Raw genomic sequence first — 23,989 nt, 5'->3', positions numbered from 1 at the left:
CAAAAACGGATGTTTACGGTAACGGCGAATGGTTATTGATTGCGAAAATCGACAGTCCTCTATGGCCAGTTTCATGCATACGGGAATATATGTCAGTACGTTCGTGAGGCGCTTGTTTTTTATCGCATGACGATGGTTCTCCATTGACAAAAGGCCAGTTTGTGTTGACTTTCAAGCGGTGCATATAGTCGGCCGGTCTTTCACCTTCGGAATTCAGGTCACATTCTTTCCGGATGAGAGCGACGATGGTCACAGACGCGGTGGGTCTTTCAGAGGTGCAGGTAAAATGGATTGGTCGATGAAAGTCTGATTGTTACCATCGTTATATTCGTCCTAACTTACTTACTTGTTGATTGTTTTTCTTTTGTTTACAGGTCATAGGAGACCGCTGTGTGGCTCTTGAGTCACTTTTATACATTTACTGGCTGGCTCAGAGAGCTTCTTAAGCCCCTGGTGGACTTGACCTTAGTTTTTCTCACGTGGATGTCTCTTGACATGGGATACAAGGTTTAAAATGGTTCAGGTTCTTACGGAAGTTGTGACCATAAGTAGGGCATCGCAGGTTCGCACGGGGCTGGTCATACGTGCCGGGGGCAATGATCTGTGATCAGTGCAGGTTTTGGAATTGTTGTCCATTATTGGTTTTGACGTGGACCATTTTGCTGCCTCTTTTTCGGAATTAATGATCGTGTGGTCCGAAATTATACCTCAGGTCCTTTAGAGTGGCGCCTGCAATTATGAAGCCATAGAGAGTGCGCGCCGCCTCCTAAATATGAGAGTTTCCCATCATGTCGTGCGGGGAGGTGGTGATACGTCACAGACAGCTTGAAGGTGATTTAATGCTGCAGGATGGTGTTCACCTTACTGAAATAGGTCTGGACCTATTTTTGTCTGGCTTACAAGATGCCATAAAGAGGGCCTTGTTCATTTTGTTGGGGGGGGGGGAGTGGATTGGAGAACGGTGTAGGCAGTGTGGTAGACCTTGTCCTGGCGATTACACGAGAAGAAGAGGTCATCTGCCAGAACATCTAAGACATGACCACCAAGGCTGTGGGGGTGTGGCATATGAGGTGATCTCCAAAGACGTTGTTATGGGCATAAGTGGATGGGACAAGGTCTCCATACTATTAATAAAGCTGTGGCCCTCCTTATTTGTAACCACTAGAATGGTGTCTTGACTATTTATTCAATGGGGTTAACAATGAGGATCAGTTAGAGGCAAGTTTGGATGAGCAGTCCCTTCAGGCTATGGAGCGAATACTAATGATCGCTTCCATTATGGAATCGGTCATCAGTATGTAGGAGGTGCGGGAAGCTGTGAGTGTAGCACTGCACTGACTATACTCACCACTCCCTGGTCTTCTTCCATACAGTGTCAGGATATTGTGCACATAGGATGAATAGGAGTATGATGGGGTTCTGATCTGAGGTCTGAGGAGCAATGGTGGTCTGACACAGAGATATGATGACGCTCATGGGTCTGATCAGGGTTTGATACATAGGTCTGATGGAGCTTGGGGGTCTGATACAGAGATCTGATGTAGCTTGGGGGTCTGATCTGAAGTCTGAGAAGGAATAGGGGTATGATAGGGGTCTGATGTCTGAAGAGGAATAGGCCTCTGATACAAAGCTCTAATGGAGCTTTAGGGTCTGATACAGAGGTCTGATGGAGCTTGATGTTCTGATGAGGTTCTGATACAGAAGCATGATAGAGCTTAAGGGTCTGCTGAGGTCTGATTTGAGGTCTGAGGAGGAATTGGGGTCTAATAAAGCCTGGGGGTCTGATATAGAACAGTGATGAGCGGCAGGGGCGATATTTAGCAAATATTTGGGCGAATATTCGTCAAATATTATTTTCTTGATTGCTAAAATCGGCAATCAGAAAATTAGCGATAAGATTCACGATACGAAAATTCGCTATCAACACTACTCCTATAGGCAATTTTCCTATTAGTTGCTAGGGATGTTGCTAAGTGCCGATATTCACGATAAATTCTCAATAAATTCTCAATAAACTCACGATTCGAATATTTGTGAATACGAATATATACACTATATTCGAAATATTCATGAATTCTCAAAGTGGCGATATTCGCGATTAAAATTTGCAATTCGAATATTCGCACTCAACACTAATATAGAAGTCTGATGGTGTTTGGGGGTCTGATGGGAGACTTATCTAAGGTCAAAGGAGGAATAGGGTTATGATCTGAGGTGTCTGATTTGAGGGGGAATGGGGGTCTGATACAGAGGTGTTTTGGAGCTTAGCAGTCTGATTGAGCTTTGGGGTCTGATGGAGGTCGTATCTGAGGAGGAATAGGAGTCTGATCTGAGGTCTGAAGGAGCTTGGGGCTCTGATCTCAGGTCTGATGGAGCTTGGGGTTCTGAGGAGGGGTCTAATCTGAGGTTGGATGAAAAATATATTTTTTTCCAATTTTTCTCCTCTATATCCTAGGTGTCATGTTCCAAGGGTCATACGGAATATCCCACAGGCATGCAGAGATGGAAAATAGGCCACAGACAAAACAGATTACCTTATTAAACAGGACATGACCAAACATGACAGTAAGACCTGGACAAACAAGCAAGGGAACCATGGCAGATGGAACACCACTGGACCAAGTGCGCCGGTTTGACGGGCGGATTCTAAGTGAGCCCTGTTCTTCACAATATCCCTGGTGGTGGGGATAGACTTTACCGAGGGCTCACCAGGTCACATCTCCAGGATGGTCCCGGTGAACTTAGCCCCTTACCTGCCAGCGACAAATGCTGGCACAAGCACCAGTGATCCAGGTCAACGTTCACACAGCAAAGGCCACAGCCAGCACGCATCACACAAACCAGCATGCATGAGAAAAGCCCACAGCCAGTACGCAGAGTGCATGCAGCAAGCCTGCACGTCACAAGTGTCAGGAACTACACAGTGATATGGATACAGGGAGCATGCATACACAAGCCACAGTTCACACACAGGCGGCCGCAAACTACACGTAGCCTAAAGCAACCAGCCTACACATGAAGAGCCAGCAGTCAGTACGCCAGAGTGACTAAAGCGAGTACAGATGGTAACCAGTGTCACAGTCAACTGCACTGTGACACCTAGGTGTGTCTTATGAAGCAAAAAATGCGGTATGTCTCTTTTCAGCCTTACAAACTATGGGGGTCATTTACGATCCATAAATACACGTATTTTAGGCGTATTTCTGGCGCAGATTGCAGCACAAAGGTTATTTGTGCCACAATCTGCGACCCCACTCGCAACACGTCTAAAAAAGTCGGCGGGGTAAGGGCAGGGAAGGGGACGGGCCAGCTAAAACACCGGTCTTAATAAATGACCCCTATGTACCTATATTTTCCAGGAATAAATGCCGTATAGCTCAATCCCCTTGAAGGATTGGACAGTTGAGCCACACGAAGAACCTTTCTGTGTTCTGGCCATTCTCTAATGATAGTGAGATGACTCTGCTGACCCTGCCTATGTCTACAAAGAAAATCTGAAAAATGAGCTTCAGAAAAGGATAAAGTCAGACCACTGTGTGTGCTCCAGTATGTGAAAACTGGAATGTGTCAAGATTTTTTTTTATATGGGTAGTACTAGTCACATGAAGAAAAAGAAAAACGTAAGGATACAGTTCCTGCAGATTCCTCGGCACTGGATGAAGGAAGTCCTTATATTGAGGGCATATGTCTACGAATGGTTTGGATACATTCAGTATTTTTATTTTAACACACAAGCATTTAACAGCATGAAATTAATATACATGGGACATTTCTGGCTCCCTCTACAATTATTCCATCTGTCATTGTTTAAATGAAATGCAAGTGAACAATATTAAATTTTTGTTCCCATTATAAAAAGTTGATATTTGTAATGCATGTACATATGTCTCTGTCCCCTTATGTCATCTGTGGGGGCTTCTTTTCCATAAACTGCATTATAAGGTATGAAATATTTAAGATTTTAATACAGCTACAACTACATTCATATTGGATTTGCAATATGCTTGGTCTTGCAACTACAACCATTAGCGGATATTAATAAGGGCGTGTGTTGTGGCAGCCCCAGGCCCAACATCTCTGTGGGGCCCAACGCTGCCCCAAACGGTCACATTGTGACAATTCTCTGAGTACAGATAATGTAGTAGATGTTCCCTGCAGTCCTATGTAATACCACAGATGACAGAATGATAACTCTCTGAGTACAGATAATGTAGTAGATGTCACCTGCAGTCCTATGTAACACAACAGATAACACTGTGATAACTCTCTGAATACAGATAATGTACTAGATAGTACCTACAGATAACATACATTTCTCCAGGATTTACATATTGAAGGCCTATCCTCAGAATAGGTCATCAATATAAGATTGGAGGGGTTCAACTCCCAGAACTCCTGCCGTCTGTTTGAGGAGACCGTGGTCCGTGGTGCTCCAGTGAGCGCTGTGGTCCCCTCACTGCCTACCAAGCAAAGCTCTGTCCATATGATAGCAGCTGTGCTTGGTACTGGGACTGAGCTGCACCTACAGATGTAGCCGAGCTAAAACATTTCACAGTATTATCTCAGTTCTCTCGTGACAAAATCCATGGAAATCCATTGAAAAAGTCAGTTAACATTTTCTTTTGACTCTTCACGTAACACGTTAACCATCAAGTTTAGCTTGGCTACATCTGTAGGCCACATGACTGATGAATGTGATGGGATATGGCCTAGGAAGAGGTTGCAGCGCTCACAGAGAACCAGGACTTCTTCATTAAGAAAAAAAACAACTATTGGGCAGCAACTATTGTCGGGAGAAAATGTAGGGAGGAGACCCGAGCTGCGGAATCTGCTCCTGGCTACAACTGTAAACAGGGGCGTAACTAGAGGTGACTGGGCCCCACAGCAAATTTTTGTATAGGCCCCCCCCCCTGTGTAAACCCCACTCCTTTGGCACGATCTAGACCAGACCAGGCTGCCACGCCATCCTTTTCCTATTATATATATTATATACATACACACACACTCTATCTGTCATCTAGTGTCATTCTATCATACTGTTGTGGGGGCCGTGTCAAAGTCTTAGGCCCCTTTGACACGGGCGACTTTTCCGCGCGGGTGCAATACGTGATGTGAACGCATTGCACCCGCACTGAATCCGGACACATTCACTTCAATGGGGCTGTGTACATGATCAGTGATTTTCACGCATCACTTGTGCGTTGCGTAAAAATCGCAGCATGGTCTATATTCTGCGTTTTTCATTTAGCACAGGCCCCACAGAAATAAATGGGGCTGCTTGAAAATCGCATTGCATCCGCAAGCATTGCGGATGCAATGCGATTTTCACGAATGGTTGCTAGGAGATGATAGGGACCCGAACTTTATTATTTTCCCTTATAACATGGTTATAAGGGAAAATAATAGTATTCTTAATACAGAATGAAAAGTAACATGTGGCTTGAGGAGTTAAAAAAATAATAAAAAATTTAAATATTCACCTCATCCACTTGATCGCGCAGCCCGGCTCGTCTTCTTTCAGGACCTGGCAGGAAAAGTACCTTTAATGACGTCACCGCGCTCACAACGTGGTGAGCGTGGTGACGTCGGAGAAATCTTCTATCTTCATTCAGCAGGACCTGCGGCGACGTCACCACGCTCACCACCAGGTTGCTAGGAGATATTGTTTGTAAACTTTTAGTTTTTCATCACGTGCATGAAAAACGCATCAAAACGCATTGCACCTGCGCAGAAAAAACGCAATCGTAGACAAAACTGACTGAACTTGCTTGAAAAATGGTGCGAGTTTCACTGAGTGCACCCTGAACGCATCTGGAGCAAACCCGTATCGTTCGTGTGAAAGGGGCCAGCCATTCCCGTATTGCGGAACGCATATGCGGATCAGCAATAAATGGGCACCCTTCCGTGTGCATTCCGCATCACGGATGTGGACCCATTCACTTCAATGGGTCCGCAAATCCGGAGATGCGGAAGGGTGCGAAACGGAATCACGGAACGGAACACTACATAAGCACTACGCAGTGCTTCCGTGGGGTTCCATTCCGCACTTCCGTTCCACCAAAAGATAGAACATGTCCTTTTTGCAGAATTGTGCTTTCCTGGGTAATATACCTGGAGAGGTGAAGATGACATCACACGACACTGTATGTACAGCACAGTATGACCCCTGCTGTAGGATAGGCGCCCATTCTATGTATTGCTGCAGGGCTGACACCGACTGTAGTCTGTCCCCATGGTCTGAGCCCCTGGTAACCAGTGGAGTAGCTAGAAATGACTGGGCCCCACAGCAAATTTTTAAACGGGCAGGCAGGCGTCATACAGTGGCATCTGATTCTTTAACATACCTGTGTTTTTACTGGACTATGACGTACACGATACAAAAATGCAGTACTCCACGTTCTTGTATCCTGCACAATCCGGTAAAAAAAATGGATACTTTTTTTTTTTTTGCAATGAAACTCTATGGTGAACGGATGTCACTGTCATGGCATCAGTATGAGGCATCCGAATATGTTTTTTTGTATATATTAAACGGATGGGAAAAACGTGATGTGAACCCAGCCTTAAATGTGGGACAAAAATCTGATGTGAACTAGCGGTGCATTGTACAGTTGTTGAAAAACCGTACTCGCCTGCTCCCCGCCGCTCCGTGATTTTCCAGTCCCCATTCTGGCCTCATACTGGTGTCCCCAAGCTGCACATGGGCGCCCAGAGGAGTGTGGCATCAGATGGATAGGGGGCCTAGAGGGCAGGGCATCAGATAAGTAGATGGCCCACAGGACAGGACTGGGGGGGCTTCTGAAAGAACAGCAGATGAATGCAGCTGGGGGGAGCAAAGGACAGCAGATGAATGCAGCTGGGGGGGCAAAGGACAGCAGATGAATGCAGCTGGAGGGGGCTACAAGAGATGCAGGACAGCTAGGGTTGGCAGGGATAAGACTGGAATGTATGGGCTCCTGATAGTGACAGGCACAGCATCTTCTTTCTGCAGCACTTCCTGTCTCCCCTCTCCCTCCTGTTACTGCCGACTACAGAGCAGTCTCTGTAGCAGAAGCTGGGCTGTACTATTAGTTAGGAGCAGGGGCGTACATAGAAATCAATGGGCCCCATAGCAAAAATCTGAATTGGGCCCCTTAACTCCGCCCACTACCCACCATGGCCCCATCCTACTTTCTGATCTGGCTCCTCCCATGCCACACCCCCATTAAATAAATTTATACATGACCTACAGATGGGCCATGTCACTTGCCAGGCTTTAGCAGAGTGGGCACAGGACAGTGGACATAGGGCGCAATATGTATGCCACACAACTGAGCGAGTGCAGGGCAGGAGCGCATACACATCACTCCTCCTGCCTCTGTCCACTGTGCTAAAGCCGGACGTAAGTCATCCCCCACATCTTAACCTAACTTGCTACCTGCGCCATTTTGTCATCACTTCTCTTACCCCAAACCCCTTTAACTCCTTGGAGGAGGAAAGCACACTGTCCTCTATGAGGCCCCCCCAACCCCTAATGCCCCCCAAAAAATCTCAGGACACAGTGTGCTTTCTTCCTACTTCTCCCCCATGGGCATTTTGGGGCTCATAGAGGACAACAGGACTCACTGGAGTGGGATTGAAGCATGTCCCACCCTGTCCTGGCTGTCCCCCTCCCTCCCCCCCACCCCTCCTCTCTCTTGCTGCCTTGCAGTGGCCTGTCAGGCTGTCAGGTCAAATCTGAGTATCTGACATTATTTATCAAGACATCGACTCACTCGATCATACCTAGAGTCTCTGCAGTGCTGACTGAGTGCTGACTGTCAGTCTGCTCTCTCTCTCTGTCTCAAGCGCGTCTCAGGCAGCCAGAGCCAGGCAGTGACACGGCAGCCTTCAGGAAGGAGTCAGGACTGGACGGATGAATGGTTGGTTCTTCAGGCCAGCCAGGGACAGGGAGGGACGGGTGCTTCTGCTTCTTCCTTCTTCGTCTCCTCTCAGGTCTCAGGCACACTGGCGACGGCCGACGAACCAATTCTCCCGCCTCCCTTGCGCACACTGCCACTGGCCAATCAGCAGCTGCCTCAACAGAATTGCCTTGTGCTGATTGGCCAGGCTGGTTGCAGGCTGGTTTGATCCTGTCTGATTCCGGACCGCAGCAGACAGGATCAGCAGGTCAGGAGGAGGTCAGCCAGCCAGGATCTGGTCAAACTTCGACGCCTTGGAGGGGGGGGGCGGTGCGATTGCGGAAGAATAGTTAGCTCATATAAGAGCAGCCGCATAGCGCTATAGGCGCCTGCAATGAGTGGGCGGGGCCTTCTCTGCACTCCGGGCCCCCCAGTGCCGCGGGCCCCATAGCAATGGCGTGGTCTGCCTCTATGGGCCGTACGCCACTGGTTAGGAGAGGGAGGGGAGACAGGATCTCCCTGTAGCACCCTGTACTGAGCCCTGGCTGCACTATTAAGCAGCCAGGCGCCTCTATTAATGGTCCGTGCTGATGGGCGGGGCTTAGCTCCCTGCTCTGCTCCGAGGACATAATTTCTAAGGCCTCTTTCACACTTGCGTTGTCCGGATCCGGCGTGTACTCCACTTGCCGGAATTACACTCCGGATCCGGAAAAACGCAAGTGTACTGAAAGCATTTGAAGACGGAACCGTCCTCAAAATGCTTTCAGTGTTACTATGGCAGCCAGGACGCTATTAAAGTCCTGGTTGCCATAGTAGGAGCGGGGAGCGGGGGAGCGGTATACTTACAGTCCGTGCGGCTCCCGGGGCGCTCCAGAATGGCGTCAGAGCGCCCCATGCGCATGGATGACGTGTCCAATGCGATCACGTGATCCATGCGCTTGGGGCGCCCTGACGTCACTCTGGAGCGCCCCGGGAGCCGCACGGACAGTAAGTATGCTGCTCCCCCGCTCCCCGCTACACTTTACCATGGATGCCAGGACTTTAGCGTCCCGGCAGCCATGGTAACCATTCAGAAAAAGCTAAATGTCGGCTCCGGCAATGCGCCGAAATGACGTTTAGCTTAAGGACGGATCCGGATCAATGCCTTTCAATGGGCATTAATTCCGGATCCGGCCTTGCGGCAAGTCTTCAGGATTTTTGGCCGGAGCAAAAAGCGCAGCATGCTGCGGTATTTTCTCCGGCCAAAAAACGTTCCGTTCCGGAACTTAAGACATCCTGATGCATCCTGAACGGATTTCACTCCATTCAGAATGCATTAGGATAAAACTGATCAGGATTCTTCCGACATAGAGCCCCGACGACGGAACTCTATGCCGGAAGAAAAGAACGCAGGTGTGAAAGAGCCCTAAAGCAGCAGTGAAGTGAGTGTAGAGGGGGGTGTGGCCAGTCTGACTGTTTACTACTGCTCCGGGCCCCTTGTCAGCCCGGGCCCCGAAGCAGCTGCTTCCCCTGCTTCCCTGGTAGTTACGCCACTGACTGTAAAGCTGTAAAGCCATGGTGTTGCACTGCGACATGTCACATGCTGCGACTGCAACACGGTGGTCGCAGAAAAATCTATCTTCAATGGATTTTTTGCAACTGTCATGTTGTAGTCGCATCATGTCACATGACGCAGTGCGACACCATAGCCTATCGTTATAAAAATTGTTGAGACAAAATGTCGCGCAACACATGTCGTCGTGTAGCCCTAGCATTAAAGGGGCAGGGCGCTGTGGAGGTCACTGTTAAAGGGGCGGGCACTGTGGATGTTACTGTTAAGGGGGCGGGTGCTGTGGAGGTCACTGTTAAAGGGGCGGACACTGTGGAGGTCACTGTGAAGGGGGCAGGGGCAACTATTAAAGGGGCAACTGCTGGGGAGGTCCCTGTTAAGGCAGCACGGTACTGAGCGGTCCCTGTTAAGGCAGCGGGGTACTGTAGAGGTCTCTGTTAAGGGGGCGGGCCCCTGAGGAGGTCACTGTCAAGGGAGTGGGGTGCTGTGAAACTCACTGTTAAAGAGGCGGGCTGATGTGAAGGTCAAAGTTAAGGGGATGGGCTGCTGTGGAGGTCCCATTTTAAAGTGGCGGGGCACTGTGGGTAAGGGGTGTGTAAGGGGTGGGGGACTGTGGAGTTCATTGTTAAAGGGGCGGGGTGCTGTAGAGGTGACTGTTATGGGGGATACTGTCAATATCTTTTAATGACACACAGAAACATTAAATGAAATAGATGAAATATACCTGTGTGAAGCCGGGTCCTTCTGCTAGTGTGTATATACAAGTTACATCTAGCCTGTCACATCTGTCTCAGTTTCAGGCCTCATGCACACGACCGTATTTGTTTTTGCGGTCCTCATGCCGCATTTTCCCTTCTGCATTTCCTGCAGTATTCTAAAAATGCCTATTCTTGTCTGCAAAATGAACAAGAATAGGACATGCTCTATTTTTTTGTTTTTGCTGGGCGGTAGAATGGACATATGGATTCGGACAGCATATTTTGAGGCTGCATTAAATGAATAGGTCCGCATCCGATCTGCAAAAATGCGGATTGGATGTGGACTAAAACTACAGTTGTGTGCACAGGGCCTAAATCTGTTTGCTGTATTCTCTTCGGTAAAGGAAACATTAATCACAACCCACAACCCGTTTGTCATGTCTCCACCAGTACCAGAAGGTACATCACACTGCAACGAAATATTAAGGGACACTTTTGTAACATTGTATAATGTAAAGACTTTGGGGTAATACTGAAAAAAAAAAAACAGGTCCTTTCTTTTATATTGCCACGTAAGACAATATGAGAGTATACAGTATATTTCAGTGTATCATAAAATATCTAGAGGTTTTATTAGCCAAAACAAATTTTAGTTATATTAACATTTTATGTTCTGGAGAAGATATTGTGATGTTGGATAAGGTTTGAATAATGTCATTGTATAGCCTTGGAAATTTGTTGATATTTCAATAAAGTTTCCTTGGTGTCATTACTGCATTTAATCAATCCCTGCAGCGGAATCGTATACAAGAGGAGCATTATTCCGTGGTTATAAATGTCAGGGAACGCTCGTTAGTTTGGAAAAGTCATCTGCCTGCAGAATTTCATCCGATCCGTTATTTAATTAGTATTGTAAAAAAATACCACCGTCTATCTATTATATGTATATTAATGTATCTATTTTGTTTGTTCCTAATAAAGGATATCATGTACAGTATATGTGCAAGATACAAAACCCTCAACAGGTAAAAAGTTAAGTAACCCATCTCCAGAATTATCAGCAATGCTAGAAAACCCTGAAATTGCAGTTCTTTTATTATTGTATTTTACTCATTTTGGACAAAAAAAACCACATTTTAATAGTTTTTTGTTAGAAAAAATAAATTTTTTTTTTCTCTACAGCTTTCACTCTCAAGGCATTATAAACTGTTACTTCCCCCTTCTCAGTGAATCCATCAGAGCAGCTTGATCTTTAGCCCTTAACTGTACTTTCCTAAAATGCTCTTAAACACTGATTATAGCTAAATTCTTATTAGTTAATAATTTAGCTTGAAAAGCATCTAACAGCAGGATCAACCCCATTAAACCAGGCTTATTGCCTGGTAGGGTTGATCATACTGATTAAAACGATACCTTAGTTATCTTTGCATGTAGACTTGTTCCCAAGATATGTGCATTTTTTTTATATGCAAATTAGCTCTTTTGTGCAACAAGGGGCTGGCCAGAAGCCTCGGAGCACCACTGTTTTAATGCTCAACCCCTCTGTGCACTCCCTCCTCACCTGTGATTGACAGAGCTAAACTAGTTAAATAGCCGAGTATTCCTTTGCCTGCATCGTGGCACAGAGACTCGGTCCTTTGCGCATTCAATCTGCTGCTGATTCCCGAGCAGCGCAAATTCCAGCTGTGCATGCGCCGAGGACACACCAGCCCATCTGGAAGTGGAGGCACCTCTGCGTCCAGATATAGTGTCATTGGTGCATGTGTGCAGTCTGGATCTGCGCTGCTCAGGAAGTAGTAACAGATAAAGTGTGCAAGCGCCAAGCCACAGCACAGGCACAAGAATACAAGGCTACACGAGATGTCTAACCCTGTCAATCACAACGGAGGGGGAGTACACAAAGGAGATAGCATTTGAATAGCAGTGCTCCAAGGCTTCTGACTGGCCCCTTGGTGCTCTAATGAGCTAATTTGCATAATAAAAAGGCAGATATCTCGGGAATACTTCTGCATACAAAGATAACTAAGGTATCGTTTAATCAGCATGGTCAATGCTACCAGGCAATATGCCTGGTTTAATAGGGCTGATCCTGCTAATAGATGCTCTTTGAATTAGTTTTTTGAGCTGTCAGGAATTCAAAGATAAGGATACAGACTAAGCCATTGGAATGGCTCTCTGACATATTCACTCAGAAGGGGAAAGCAACAGTCTGCAGATTCCCTGAAAACAAAAATCTGCTGAGAATTTCACCATTCCAGGACTTTACTATTTTCTGTATTTGCTTTTTCATGTTTTATTTTACTCTTTTCTAGTGTTGTGTCTGTGAAGATTCTCATTTATCCAGGTCATGGTATATCTGTAAAGAATAAATCAAGGCAACTGGACTTATTGTAGATTTCTTGAAAACGTTTCACTCGTTCTTTCAACAAGCTTTCTCAATTCTGAATTGAGAAAGCTCGTTGGAAGAACGAGTGAAACGTTTTCAAGAAATCTACAGTAAGTTCAGTTGCCTTGATTTATTCTTTACAGATATCTTTTCTAGTGTTGATCGCGCACCAAAGTGCTTGGGTGCTCGGGTCGAACACCTCGGGATGCTCGGGTGCTCTACCGAGCACCCGAGCACAATGGAAGTCAATGAGAGAACCCGAGCATTAAACCAGGCACCCCCTACTCTGAAGAGGGGAGGGTGTCTGGTCTGGTTCATACAAAAAGTTCCTAAATTGATGGAAACACCACTGAAATGGTTTGGGAACCGCATGAGGTGGATGTCTGGATGCATCTTGGACTCCCAGTTCGCTGCTGGGAACGATGTTGTCCGAGTAGTATGCCACTTTTACAGACTGACAATAATTCGCACAAAACTGAAGATAAAATCGATTTTAGAGGAAAAATTGTTAGGAAACATTCTTTGCTGTATATTTACTTGTATACAAATGCTGCCCGAAATTACAAGGAAGATGCACTCCGATACAAACTATATATCACATAATGGAGGGCCTCATTCACATTGTGGTACAATTGCTACACTCATAAAGCCTATGCACTAAGTGAAAGGGCTTCCAAAAATTACAAGGAACTGGCACTCCAATACACCCTTTATTACACATAAAATAGGGCATCATACACCCATGAAAAATTATGATTGATGGCCTGCTGGTGATCCTCAAAAACATTAGGAGCAAGGGCCTGCTGCTGAGCTGACCATCTAAAACATTAGGGATGAGGGTCGGCTGCAGAGCTAACTTTCTAAAACATTATGGGCGAGTGCCTGCTGCTGAGCTGACCATTGAAAAAATTATGGGTGAGGGCCTGCTGGCGAGCTGACCCTGCAAAACATTATATACGAAGGCCTGCTTGTGAGCTGACCCTCTAAAAGATTGTAGGTGAGGGCCTGCTGCTGAGCTGACCCTGTAAAACATTATGGTTGAGGGCCTGCTGGTAAGCTGACCCTCAAAAACATTATATGCGAGGGCCTGCTGGTGAGCTGACCCTCTAAAAGATTGTAGGTGAGGGCCTGCTGGCAAGCTGACCCTCTAAAACATTACATGCGAGGGCCTGCAATTGAGCTGGCCCTGTAAAACATTATGGTTGAGGGCCTGCTGGTAAGCTGACCCTCAAAAACATTATATGCGAGGGCCTGCTGGTGAGCTGACCCTCAAAAACATTATATGCGAGGGCCTGCAGGTGAGCTGACCCTCTACAACATTAGAAGCGAGGGCAGACTAATAAGCATGTTGATATGATAGAATATAGGAGGACGAGAAAAGGAAGATTGAGCCATATATCCTTTTTTGTGGTGTAAAGGGGTGCATGGGAATACAGTGTATTCAGTACATTATAAAAAACACATGTTATGTACAGTCGCTTTCCTCTGGTGGAGTTGAGAAGTCAGGGGCAATCCAGGCCTTGTTTTCAGTTGACAGGCGGATAAACTTATCAGTTATTATGCCCCCAGCCGCACTAAATACCCGCTCTGACAAACCGCTGGCGGCAGGGCAGGCCAGCACCTCCAAGGCGTAGGGCGCCAGTTCGTGCCACGTGTCCAGCTTGGACACACAGTAGTTGTAAGGCACAGAGGGATCATTGAGGACGCTGACACGGTCTGCCACGTACTCCTTCACCATCTTCCAAAAATTTTCCATCCTTGTGACACTAGGCCACGCATGGTGAGGGTGCTGGCGGGGTGTCATGAAACTGTCCAGGCTTTGGAGAGTGTTTTCCTGCCTCTGTTGGAACTGCTGTGTGTTCCCCTCGGAATGAGAGATGAGAAGTTATCTTTGTAGCAGGTGTCGAGTAGGGTGAACAACCAGTAATTGGTGTTGTCCAAAATGCGTAAAACGTGCGGGTAAAGGGAAAGGCAGACTAACATAAAGTCAGCCATATGTGCCAGAGTCCCAACAGGCAAGACTTCGCTGTCATCATCAGGAGGATGACTCTCAATCTCCTCATCCTCTTCCGCCAATCAACACTGAACAGATGGAATTAAACTTTCATGGGTACTACCCTCTGTAGCGAAGACAACCATCTCCTGCTCCTCCTCCTCATCATCATCATCAAATTTGCGCTGAGAAGACGAACTGAGGGTAGTCTGGCTATCACCCTGTGTAATGTCTTCCCCTATTTCCACCTCTTCCACATGCAAAGCGTCGGCTTTAATTGTGAGCAGCGAGTGTTTGAGAAGACATAGAAGTGGGATGGTTACGTTGATAATAGCGTTATCGCCGCTCACCATTTGTGTTGATTCCTCAAAGTTTCTTAAAACCTCACAGAGGTCAGACATCCATGCCCACTCCTCGTTTGTGAAGAGCGGAAGCTGACTGGAAAGGCGACAACCATGTTGCAGCTGGTATTTCACTACTGCCCTCTGCTGCTTACAAAGCCTGGCAAACATGTGGAACGTCGAGTTCCAGTGCGTGCTCACGTCACACAACAGTCGGTGAGCTGGCAATTGTAAGCGCTGCTGCAGCGTTGACAGACCAGCGGAAGCTGTCGATGACTTGTGGAAATGGGCACACACGCGGCTCACAATCACCAGTAACTCAGGAAAATTGGGGTAGGTTTGGAGAAACCACTGAACCACTAAGTTGAAAACGTGGGCTAGGCATGGGATGTGTGTGAGATTGCCGAGCTCCAAAGTCGCCACCAAGTTACGGCCATTATCAGACACAACCATGTCTAGCTCAGTCTCTTATCCCCTGCCACAGCTCTGCAGCGGTGTGCTGTTTGTCACCTAAGCAGATCAGCTTAAGCCCGGCCTGTTGCCGCTTTCCCACTGCAGTGCTACACTGCTTCCAGCTACCGACCGATGGCTGACTGGTGCTGCAAGAGGATAATTCTGAGGTGGAAGTGGAGGAGGAGGCAGAGGAGGAGAAGTGGGGGTTGGAGCCACTAACATAGGTGGTGGTGGAAACCCTGATGGAATTAGAGCACGCAATCCTTGGCATCGGTAGCACTTGTGCTATCCCAGGGTACGACTCCCTCCCGACCTCCACAACGTTCCCCTGGTGTGCCGTCAGGGAAATGTAGCGTCACTGGCTGAAAGCACTTGTCCATGTGTTAGTGGTTAAGTGGACTTTCCCAGTAACTGCATTGGTCAGGGCACAGGTGATGTTACGGGACACATGCTGGTGTAAGGCGGGCACGGCACACCGTGAAAAATAGTTGCGGCCTCAGGGTCCACAAGCCTAAATGGCAACATTTCCAGGGTCAGTAATTTGGAAAGTTGAGCATTTAGTGCCATGGCCTGTGGCTGGGTGGCTGGGTATTTGTGCTTGCGTTCAAATGCCTGGGGTAAGGACATTTGTACGCTTTGCTGGGACACGGAAGTGGATGTGATCGCTGATGGTGCTTGTGAAGGTGCAGGGCAGGACAGGGGATTGCCCAGCACGTAATACAGGGGAAGAGAACACAGTGGTGTGACCCGCAGACCCAGGCCCACCTATTACGGTGCTTTGATGCCATGTGGCCGATCATGCTGGTGGTGGTGAGGTTGCTAGTGTTCACACCCGTACTAATTTTTGTATGGCACAGGTGGCAAATTACAATTCTTTTGTCGTCTGCACTTTCCTCAAAAAAGTGCCAGACTGCAGAACACCTACCCCTTGGCAAGGGAGATTTCCGCAAGGGTGTGCACCGGGGACCCTCCCCCTCTGTACTGCTGTCCTCGCTCGGCTTGCCACCTTCCCAGGTTGGGTCAGTGACTTCATCATCCACCACCTCCTCTTCTACTTCCTCATTCTGCTCACCCTCCTGATTTGTTGATCTAACAAACTCAGTTATTGACAACTGTGTCTCATCCTCATCATCAACCTCTTGAGACACTAATTGCTGTTGACTTATTGACAACTGTGTCTCATATTCATCATCCACCTCGTGAAACACTAATTGCCGTTCCCCACCGTCATCTTTTTGTGACTGTGGATGCTAAAGAGTTTGGGAATCAGGGCACAAGATCTCATGTCCCACTTCAAGTGGGCTTGTCAAGAGGCCCAAATGAAGGAATGGCGCTGAAAAGACCTCCTCAGCATCACTTGTTTGGCAAGACTCTCCATGGTGGGAGCAAGGAGGATCAGGGTGAGGATTGTGTTGACCAGACTCTTGGCTACTGAGACTGGACTTGGTGGAAGCCAGGGTGGTGCTTAACCGACTGGATGCAATATCTGCTGCAATCCAAACGACCACCTGGTCGCACTGGTGTGACTTCGAGAGCGTTGTCCTGCGCCACCCTGCAAACTGGGACATGAAGCTAGGTATCATGGATAATTTTTTTTCTTGTGCTCTGGCAGCAGGCACAGTTTCAACGCGCCCAGGGCCACGGCCTCTGGGTGCACCATTAGCATCACGGCCACTTCCCTGTCCCTTACTGCTCGCCTTCTTCATAATAAATGTTATATATGCTTGAAAGCATGTCACACGTACAGTAGCGTAGGATTTGTAAGTGTATGATCAAAAAAATGTAAAAAAGTATTTGGGATATGGAAACTTCACACAGGAGATATACCGCAGATAATGTTGCTGATGTCAGCAGCGGCTAATAAAAAATTACAGGGAATGTCACAGGTATTTGGGATGTGGAAACGTTACACAGGAGAAATACCGCAGATAATGTCACTGATATCACCAGCGGCTAATAAAACATTACAGGGAATGTCACAGGTATTTGGGATGTGGAAACGTTACACAGTAGATGTAGCGCAGCTAATGTCACTGTTCACAGTGGACACCGTCTACGGAAAAAGTACACTGGATGTCACAGATATTTTTGTAATGCGCACACGTTACACAGGAGATGTAGCGCAGATAATATCGCTGTCTGCAGCGGCCTAACTATTGCACACTATTTAGCACAGGATGCGCTAAAAATAGATACTGCTGCCACACACAATAGTCCTTAAAAGGACTTTTGGGTCTGTAAAGTTTTAACAATTTAGCGTAAGTTGCACTAAGAATATATATTTCTGCTGCTACACACAGCAATAGTCCTTAAAAGGACTTTTGGGTATCTGACAAGTTTTTCAAATTAAAAAAAAATGTACCTGCATGTTTATTGGCTGCGTAGCAGACAACAAACGTTCGGGGAGGAGAACTAGTGTTCGGCCGAGCATGCTCGATCAACACTACTCTTTTCCAAAGCCATAACTTTTTTATTTTTTATTTCACATGACCATATGATGACTTGTTTTTTTGTGGGAGAAATTGTGCTTTCTAATGGCACCATTGGATATTGTATATATTGTAATGGTAAGATGGAAAAAAAAATCCAAATAGGGTAGAATTGGAAAGAAAACACAATTCTGCCACAGTTTTATGGGTTTCATTCTTTTAGCATTCCCTATTAGGTAAAACTGACCTGTTACCTTCATTTTCTGGGTCATTTTCTTTTTTTTTTTTTGTATCGCATCATTCTTACCACCATAACTTTTTTTTTATAGTTATGCCTACAGAGCTGTGTGAGGGCTCTTTTTTTTTTTTTTTTTTTTAGTTTTTATTGATACTATGTATGATGTTTTCTTTTTATTTTCAATATGGGGAAAAGGTGGTGATTTGAATTTTTATATATTTTTAAAAATGTTCTTTTACACTCTTTTAAAGTGCCCCTAGGGGACTTGAACATGCAGACATCAGATTGCTTCTCCCATAGACTGCAGTGAATTACCATTTCAGCCTATGAGAGTTTCATTACGTTCCTGTGGAGACATGTCACAGGCAGGGGTCTATAGGAACATCACTGTGGTAAGCCTGGGAGCTGGAGGCTACCACAATGAGTGAATGGTTCCCTCGATTTCCACACGGGAAGCCACTTGTGCTCCCAAGAAAAAGCCTCTCAGATGCCACGGTCTCAATTGACCATAGCATTAGAGGAGTTAAATGTCCATGATTGGCATTTACACTGATCACAGACATTAGCTCCAGGTGTGCATTTTTGTTAGATGTTATTATTGAATAATATGCACAGGTAAAGATCGATCATATGATTTGCACAATTGGCATCTATAATCCAATGTGTAGACTCACTGACAGGTTGATGGAATGGAAAGAAACTTGTAATGATAATATATGTGGTCATGATATTAGAGTGAAAGCAGTTTATTGGGGAAAACTGTACCGTTGAAAGGAGGGTCTAAGACCTCTAACCTGGATACGAGATGAGATACGATTGGACATGTAGGCATAGAGGTTCCATATGGTATCTTGCGGCACATTTGTCCACAGATGTTAAAGGGGTTGTCCGAGTTATGAAAAAAATATAGCACTGAAAATCTGATGGGCAGCAATATATAACTAAGCTAAGCAAGTTTTATGCAAAAAAATATATATATATTTCCTCATTTCCCTGGTTCTTTTCTGGCCCTTTGTTTACATGCAATAAAAACAATCTCTGCCCCTCGCCCGCTCTGCTAAGGGAGTGGATACAAGAGCTGCCCTGAGTGACATGTCTGCCTGCTGGGAGAATCAGCAGCATGTTGCATGTGTAGGACTACAAGTCCCAGCTGTATAATGACACTGCTAAGGAAGTGGATACAAGAGCTGCCCTGAGTGCTGGGAGAATCAACAGCAACTTGCAAGTGTAGAACTACAAGTCCCAGCTGTATAATGACATTGCTAATACACACAGGATCTTCCCCCTACCTTCTTGTGCAATGCTCTCTCTAGTCTATCAGCTCCTGTGCCCAGAATTGTCACTGCTGCAGCTACCCAGTCTGTGCAGCTGAAGGGGTTAAGAATCCTAGGAGAGAGCAGACGGCAGTGAAGGGGGGCGTGGCCAGCACAGTGATGTCTCTTACAGGCTTGTAAACAAACTTTATCAGAGCAGGGAGAGAAGCTGACATCACAGGTCATGTGACCCTCAGTGAAATCTGAGAAACCAGGCACTGGAGATAAAGTGAGTTAATTGGAAAGCTGTTACATTTGCTTAGTTAGGAACTTAGGAACATAGAAAAAACAAAAAAAATACTCGGACAACCCCTTTAAGGTTGACTCTGTAGAACCAGCATACTCGTGGGTCGCTGAAGCTGATGTCTCAGATGGTTCCATAAATGCTCGATTGGCAATAAATCTGGTGATGTGGCAGGCCACTGAAGTGCTGTAATCTGGTGGAGACATTCCTGGGAAACCCTTGCTGTGTGCAGGTGAGGATTATCCTGCTGAAAAATGCCAGTTGGAAGTCCCTCAATGAGAGGAACACGTATGGCCGCAGGATGTCCTGTACATATTGCTGAGCACATATCACATCACACCAGCAGTTGGGACAGTGTGATACTCCACAAAAAAGGCAGGTTTGGAGCGCTCACCACAAGGCCTCAATACCATAACAGAGCCTGGATTTGTCACTAAAGATTATAAGGTTCCAGCCTGTAGCAGTCCAGGTTCCTTATTCATGACACCACTTCAGGATACGTAATACCCTTAGTGACACCAAAACAAAATTGTGGGAATTGCTCATGCTTTGTTAGAGGACCAAATAACCCTCTCTTCTGGTGGCCTCTTCTGGGCTTTCCAAAGCTTGTGTGTGCGTGACCTCAAGTAACCAAAGATCCCAACACCTCCTAACAGCTAGGTCAAAACAACCATCCTGCCTCAATTAGTCCATTGAGTGTCTCCTTCTAAAAGTCTGTCAACTCGGCCAATGATCGAGTGGGTCGTAGAGACATGTTAACAATCTCTCATCAAGAGGTACACTACCCAAAAGTAGCCTCTGAGAGCCTTGCAGCAAGGGAAGCACTTTTATGCCCTCTTGTGGCAAATGCCAGCGTTTAATCAGACCTCACCTGAAATTATTTACATATTTGCCTGGGACATAACTGCATGCTGAGTTATACAGCCATCCAATATTTCAGTCTAGGTACATTATTTTTTATGTCAATGAGTGTATCATCAAAGCTTGTAAAACCACTCTTTTTATTATTATTTCAATGCCATTTTGATATTCAATGAGAAAGAAAGAAAGAAAGAAAGAAAGAAAGAAAGAAAGAAAGAAAGAAAGAAAGAAAGAAAGAAAGAAAGAAAGAAAGAAAGAAAGAAATGAATGGTTAAAGTTGCTTTCTTGGATTCTGTCACCAGATGGCGCCCGGTTAACACAGAGTGACACATCTGGTGACACATCCCAAGGTCTTTCCCAACAGATATAGAAGAAATAACCTGTTCCTCTGGCCTTTACTATACCTGCGCGCAATATGGTCCCAGAGTAGGGAGACAGTCCCATAAAATCAGAGTGCAGTGATATTTGCTGGTTGCTTAATGCTAAAAGCAATGCTTCAATGTTTTCAGAGTTTTCCCGTCATATTTATCTATTTATGTGTCACGTTCAGTTTAAAAATTATGCAGAGACGTCACAGGGACAGATAATCGACGTAGATGACAAGTTTTATTCCCCTTTATCATATTATGTCTGGTATATGTATATGCATACAGTTCCCCTTATCAGAGTACGCACAGCACTGATCTGGTGGTCCTAGTAATTGAATGGGTCCGCAATCCGGACCTCCGTTGCGGACTGGAGCCACGGAACCCCACGGAAGCATGTTCTATTTTTTTACAGTGCTGACAGATCACGGACCCATTCAAGTTGAATGGGTCTCGATCCGTCCCCGCCGCCGCACGGATGTTGCCCATGCATTGGGGTCTGCAAATTGCGGCCCCCCAATGCACGGAACGGCCGCACAATGGCCGTGTGCATGAGGCCTTAGTCTGGTAATTATCACTCAGAAATGAAATAGAACTTTTCAGACCCCGACCAGACATTTGGTTAACCCTTTATACATTCTCATTCTCCATATGTAGAGATTATCACTTAGTCCCTGTCCCCCATGGGGCTCACAGTCAATTGTGCCTTTCTCAGACAAACACTAGGGTTATTTTCATAGGAAGCTAATTAATGGGGAATTATTAACAACAAAAAAAAATTATACAAAAATGAGCCACAAAATATGAAAAAAAATATTACATTTCCTTACCCTCACTGATCCCGCTCCCTACTGTTCCGATGCTGGTCTGGTCCCAGTTGCTTTTTACTTCCTGTTTCCAGCTTGAAATGCTGAAAATGCCATAAAAGACCCGTTCATCTAATAGTGGTGACCCACCTCAACGTGGGTCGTGGATCAGCTACGTGGGCCACACCTGGTCTGTGGATCCAGGACCAGCAAGGGCCAGGAATAGCAAGGGTGGAGTATCGAAGAGGTTGAGTTGACTTTTTATTTTTAGCCCTTTGTGGACCATATATATATACAAAAATGAAAAAACAATGGCAGCACCGTCCTAAAATGTAAGCTGGCGGGTGCAGCAGGCCCAAAATGGATCAATCCAAAAATACAAAAATAGAGAGGATGGGCAGCACTCCAAAATGTAAAATATAAGAAAACTTTATTTACCCCAGTGGGAAATGCGCGACGTTTCGGCTCCAAACCAGAACCTTTCTCAAGCTTGAGAAAGGTTCTGGTTTGGAGCCGAAACGTCGCGCATTTCCCACTGGGGTAAATAAAGTTTTCTTATATTTTACATTTTGGAGTGCTGCCCATCCTTTCTATTTTTATATATATATATATATATATATATATATATATATATATATATATTTATTATATTTTATTTTTTATTTTATTTATTTTCCCCGAAAATCGCTTTAACCTACCAGTACGCTTTAGGAATGTGGAGGCAAACGGGAGCACCTACTAAAATCCAGCGTCTATCCCTGCAAAGGTTTTCCTTCTCTCTGCTTTTTAAGAATAATTTGAAAGGTTGGGCTCTCCCTGTTTCTTTCTGTTGCTATCCAGAAGATAAGCGGCACCGACAGCACCTCTTATCTCCATTGAATTATGGGGGTTTCGGCCATCTCTTTCGCCTTGCTTTAGCCAACGGCTGTAGAACATCAATATTGGCGTGGAAATTGAAATTGCGTAGATGGTGTCAAACTTTTTAATGCCAGAGATGGATTCACATTAAACGTATGGAGAAGAGTTACTAAGAACAGAGGGAGGAACTAAACTACTCAGGACACATTTCTAATGTCAACTCTGGGTCGCTTCTCCCATTCTCCTAGCGTTGTGCACGTCTCTAATCTGACTACCTATATTCTGTTTATGCTTTTACCAGTAGATGGAGCTGCCATATTGAGGTGTTGCATGCATTTTTATATATTTATTTTCCTTTGCAGTTTCATGCCTTACAGACCATAGAGAAAGCACCAGTACAGGAGATGGAGAACATTAAGAAGAGGTTTATCTTTTCTTTTGCAAGCAGAATGAAATGAAGGTGGCAGCTTTGTGCATATCTGTGCCTCACCGCGGAAAACCTGCCTTGGCAAGAACCCCGGGACGTTACCCTATGCTAGAACATCTAATGTATCCCTCATCAGGTAAGATTACAGTACATTTTCTGCTTCTCGCTTGCAACACATGGTCCGCAGCTCCTCATGACATGCATTACTATTATCATTTTCAGCAACCTGATATTTATAGCTTTTCTACGCCCCGATCTATTCTCTATCTCCATAGTATCTGTTAGCAAGTTAAAGGGATGATTTTGGAACATTTTACTACCCCCCCCCCCCTTCCACACCACCCCGTTCCTCACTGCTTCTAATAATCTTGCAATCAGCATATAATTATGTCTACTTCCTTATCTTTTGCCCATGAGGTAGGAGAAGGCGAACTGTATCTGCTTACTGTCTGCTCCCCCCCTGCAGCAAACTAATCACATATCAGGATCAAATCTGTTATAGGAAGCCAGGGCTTATTAGTACTGCTGCTATTTTCCTGGAAAAAAAAAAAAGAAAAAGAAGCAAAAACATATCCTTTAGGCCTAAGAGATTTTATTTCCTTTGCTCGGATCAGGAGGCCTTTCGGATGGCATCCTCTTAATTCAGCCGAAAAAATCTAAATGCTTAAAATATGCCTGCCCCTTCAAATAAGTTTAAAAAATATAATAGTTTAGAATAAACTCAACGTATTTTTTGTGTGTGTTTTTGTTGCTTTTATTAGACCGTTTTTGAAGGACACTTAGTAAGGATGATTGAAATTAGTATGTATATTTCGTGATTATTATTATTATTCTTTTTTAGAGATATATTTTTTTGTTAGCTAGGGCGTTGTTCTATGTTCTGATCTGATTGCATTCCGGACAATTCCAGCTCTTTGTTCTGTGATCTTTTGCAGAAAGGTTAATTGTATAAAAAAATCATGCAAAATAATGGTAATCTATGCAGATGGAGGGGCTTCCTTTAACTCAGATCAAGCTTTAGTGATTAAACGTAACCTTAGCAGGAGGGGAAGTCGCTCGAGGTTTTTTATGTTTTTCCATCCTGAGTGTGGGTGTGGCAGGGCTAACCTTCCTCTTAAGTCTAAATTGCCAATCTGTACAGAGCAAGA

General features: G+C 45.5%; 1 protein-coding gene across 1 annotated transcript in view; it reads left to right on the top strand.

Moving 5' to 3' along the window:
- Positions 1-22,876: 22,876 nt before the first annotated feature.
- The window catches only part of LOC121008820 (sodium channel protein type 2 subunit alpha-like), a 185,172-nt gene continuing 184,059 nt past the window's right edge, over positions 22,877-23,989 (top strand). The window contains exon 1 of the mRNA XM_040441516.1: positions 22,877-22,977. The gene's annotated coding sequence lies outside the window, so the exon portion shown is untranslated. The remainder of the gene's footprint in view (positions 22,978-23,989) is intronic.

The sequence above is a fragment of the Bufo bufo genome, chromosome 7 (assembly GCF_905171765.1).
Source record: "Bufo bufo chromosome 7, aBufBuf1.1, whole genome shotgun sequence".
Taxonomy (NCBI): Eukaryota; Metazoa; Chordata; class Amphibia; order Anura; family Bufonidae; genus Bufo; species Bufo bufo.
This window is presented reverse-complemented; position numbering and strand designations above follow the sequence as displayed.